Genomic DNA, 4,384 nt, shown 5'->3' on the forward strand with positions numbered 1-4,384 from the left:
CAAATAGATGTTAATTTTATAAAGCACCACCATTTTTAATTGGCGTTTGGTTTCAATTTGTTAACACACTACTTTTTGCTTAATCTATTACAATTTTATGAGTTGTTGCCAAATTTCAGTTATATTTTTGATTTTATTTTTGTATGATAAAATTTGTTGAAATTTAGTGGAATTAATTGGATTTTTGACCTCAATTTCATTTAACCTGAGGTTTTGTTTGTGTAATTGACTATTGAGCTTACAATTTTTTTTTTTTTTTTTTTAAAAAACAATTTTTTTAAATAATTTTAATTTTACACATATGCTTTTGGATTATCTTGATTACTACATTTACATATTCATGTTGGAGTAGGAGAAGTTATTTAATTTTATTTTCCTTTTTTTCTTTGTTTGGATTTTCCAATTGGGAAATTTGTATTTTGTATTTTTATAAAATCACTTAAATTGCATTTACATTTTTTTTAAAGGAAATTTGCTAATTTTTGAGTCACTCAAATTCATCTTTTATTTCAGTTTTTGTTGTTGCTTTTTGTTCTTGCTGTGTTTACTTTTAGTACATTTAGTACGAAATGCATCATCTGAATCATAATCTTTTTAGCTTTATTAATATGAATATGTGAATGTAGTGCAGTATTATATTTATATTTTTCTTTTTGATCTCATTTTCTTGACATTAGCTGAACGTATATTTTGATGTTGATATTGTTTAATTTTTTATGAAATTTTTTATTAATATATTGTTCCCTGCTATAACACTTATGTATACTTATTTTTGATGTCTTTTAATGAAAATATGGGTCCTGTTGTAAGTTGTAATACTTATATACATAATATTCTACAAGGCTATCGCAACACACTTAAAATTGGTCATACTGTAGGAGTATGAGACCTGCTTCTAACTCTATAAAGTTTGATGAATTAAAGTCTATTATAGGTAATTCGTTTGATGTATTTGCTGTTTCTGAGACGTGGCTTGATAAGACTGTATCTAATCGTGCGATTTCAATTCCGGGCTATGTTTTCTGTAGAAGTGATCGTCCTTCAAGGGGTGGTGGTGTTGGCATATTTGTATCTAATAAGTTTAAGTTCAAATCGGTTTTTAAGGGTTTTGTTGCTGGGTGTTGTGCGTCACTCTTTATTGAATTGTTTATTGGTAATGTTAAGATCTTATTTGGTGTTGTGTATCTACCTAGTGGAGATCTTAATATTTTTGATGACTGTCATCATTACCTATTTTCTAGATATTTTAATATCATTGTGGCTGGTGATTTTAATTGTAATTTATTTAATTTTTCTAGATCAAATTTGTTGAGATCATTCTGTGTACGGTCTAGTTTGTCGGTTATGCACAATTCTAAACCTACTCACTATGACTTAGCCAACGACACCACGTCTTTGTTAGACTATTTCTTGTTAAGTAATGCTGCTAATTACGTCTATTCTGATCAAGTTCAGAACGTCTATTCTGATCAAGTTCAGAAAAGATTAGAGCATGATCTGTTAATGATGGGCAACAGATCATGCTCTAATCTTTTCTTGTTTTGATTTTAATACGACATCACTAAGGAAATACATTGAATATAGGGACTACAATAATATAGATTGGAATGGACTTCTTTCGTGTCTTAATGATTTTGATATTGGACTAATTCTTAATTCTATTTCAATTAATACGAAGTTTGATCATTTTTCTATTCTTATTGCTAGTCTTTTTTCATTTGTTCCAATTGTGAAGAAACTGATTGTTAATGATGATAATTCTTGGATGAAATCTCGTGATATATCTTTTGCTAGGTCTTTAAGAGATATGGCGTATGTGAATTATCGCTCGGACCGGACTGTTGATAATTGGAGAATGTACTGCAAGCTTCGAAATAGGGCTAAAAATGTTATACGGAAGGAAAGAAGAAAATATTTTTCACAACTTTTTGGTAGGTTAGATATGGCTGGTTTATGGAAGCTTTTAAGAAATTCTGGATGTACTGGTGTTAACCAGAATGATTTTGTTTTTAATGATATTGGTGATTTGGCTGATAATTTCTCTTTTCGCTGTGTGGATGAATTTGAGGTTTCTGAGGCTCTAGGCAAGGTTAAGTCTGGCTCTATTGGTCCTGATTGCATTCCGATTAAGTTTTTAAAACTAATATTTCCTTACATTTCTAATATCCTATTGAATCTTATTAATCATATTTTTACTACGTCTGAGTTCCCAGTTTCTTGGAAGACAGCGCGAGTTGTGCCCATTCCCAAATCAAAAACTGTTAATGACCCTGATGACCTTAGACCCATTTCTATTTTACCTGCTCTATCAAAAGTTGTTGAACATTTGATAAATGATCAAATACTTTGTTCTGTTAGATCAAGTGTTTATGAATCCCAATTTGCTTTTCGTCGTGGTTTTAGTACGACTACTTTATTGCTTTCTCTTACTGACTCAATTAGATATAATATGAATGTCAATAAATTGAGTGCTTTGGTATCTTTGGATTTATCTAAAGCTTTTAACTCTGTGTGTCATTCCACGTTGATTAGTAAACTTAGATGTCAATTTAATTTTTCCATGTCTGCCTGTAAACTTATTACGTCGTACTTGTCTGATCGGTCGCAATTTGTTGATGTTAATTGTGCGCATTCTAGTCTATGTCATCTGCATTCAGGTGTTCCGCAGGGCTCTGTTTTAGGACCTTTGTTATTTATTCTATATGTAAATGATCTGTATTTGTGTACCAATTCAGTGTCCTGTGAAACATTTTTGTATGCTGATGATGTTTTTCTTTTGTTCAATGGTGTTCGTGAATCTACTTCTGAATCGTTTGTCAATAATTCACTTGCCATTAATCCTACAAAAACTAAGGCTATTCTATTTGGTACTGACGACGTATTAACTGATATGAACTTTTAATGTTTTAATGTTTTAATTGAGAATGTTGTTCGGCATAAGTGTTTGGGTGTTACTCTGGATAACAATCTTTCTTTTTGTTATCATGTTGACTTAATGTCTGGTAAAATCTGTGGTATCCTTCGTAAAATTTTTTTAACTAATGTATATTTTCCTCTGGACATTAAATTAAAACTGGCTCATGCTCTTATGATGCCTCAGATTATTTATTGCCTTAAGGTTGTATCGGGGTCATCTGTGACTACACTTGCTAAGTTAAGACGTATAGTTAATATGATTGTAAGGTTTGTGTATAATGTTAGACGCCGAAATCATATATCGGCTTATGTTTGTGAGTTTCTTCGTTGTTCGTTCAGTAACTTTGTGAAATATAGAAATTTAACTCTATTTTATAATGTTATTAGAAATGGCTTTCCGTCTGGCTTACGTAATAAGTTTACATTTCTGAGGTCTTCTAGATATCCTCAGCTTTTTATTCCAAGAATTTTCAAAGTAAGCTTTGAGAGATCATTTACAGTCAGAATTGCGCGTTATTGGAATGGCTTGCCTTACGAATTAAGAATCTTTTCTCACTCTAACAATGTTTTCCGTCTCAAACTTTTGAGTTACTTTGCTAGTTTCACTTGAGCGGTTCTGGTGATATTAATATCATAATATGTTGCTTAAAGCTAAGTCATTTGTGATCTGATGTATCTGTTTATAACATTCTTATTATTGTATGAGTATTACTTCTTATTGGGACTTGTTAACTGATATTTTATTTAACTTTATGAATTTTCTTTTTATTGTTTATGGCTGGGGAGCCAATTATGTTTATGTTTGTATGATTGTAGATATTAGATACATACATTGTTATTTACCTATTGTTAGATACTCAGGATTTTTATTGCTAAGCAATACATGTTAATATTTTGGCCTTATAGGCTTTGTATTGTGATAATGAATGAATAAATAAATAAATAAATAAACGGCTGAACCGATTTTATTCAAGTTTTCACAGCGTATTCCTGTATGTCTGGAATAGGTAATAGGCTACTTTTTATTTTGAAATTCCAAGTGGGTGAGGAGCCACGCCTATATTAAGAAAATATTAAATCCGTATATTTTAGATAATATAACAGTTAGAGTCCTCAAATTTTGTCGGAGCAACTTTAGTGTCAATATAATTATTTAGGACAAAAAGTAGGCGGACTATCATTAGGGGGCGTGGCACCTCCCATATAAATTAAATACAAAAATACGTTTATCTTGGAAACTCTCCCAGTTAGAATCTTCAAATTTTGCACGAAAAACTTTAACATCCATCTAAACATTTTGTGTAATAAATTGGCGGACTACCCATGAGGGGAGCGGCACCACCCATATTAATTAAAGACAAAAATTCGTTTATCTGGAAAACTAATGGAACTAAATTCTTCAAATTTCGCACGAAGAACTTAAATATTCATCTGAACATTTTGGAGGAAAAAAAGCGGACTTTTATCT

The sequence above is a fragment of the Lucilia sericata genome, unplaced genomic scaffold, assembly GCF_015586225.1.
Source record: "Lucilia sericata isolate MDLA Ls3-8-SP2 unplaced genomic scaffold, ASM1558622v1 Contig000604F_arrow, whole genome shotgun sequence".
Taxonomy (NCBI): domain Eukaryota; kingdom Metazoa; phylum Arthropoda; class Insecta; order Diptera; family Calliphoridae; genus Lucilia; species Lucilia sericata.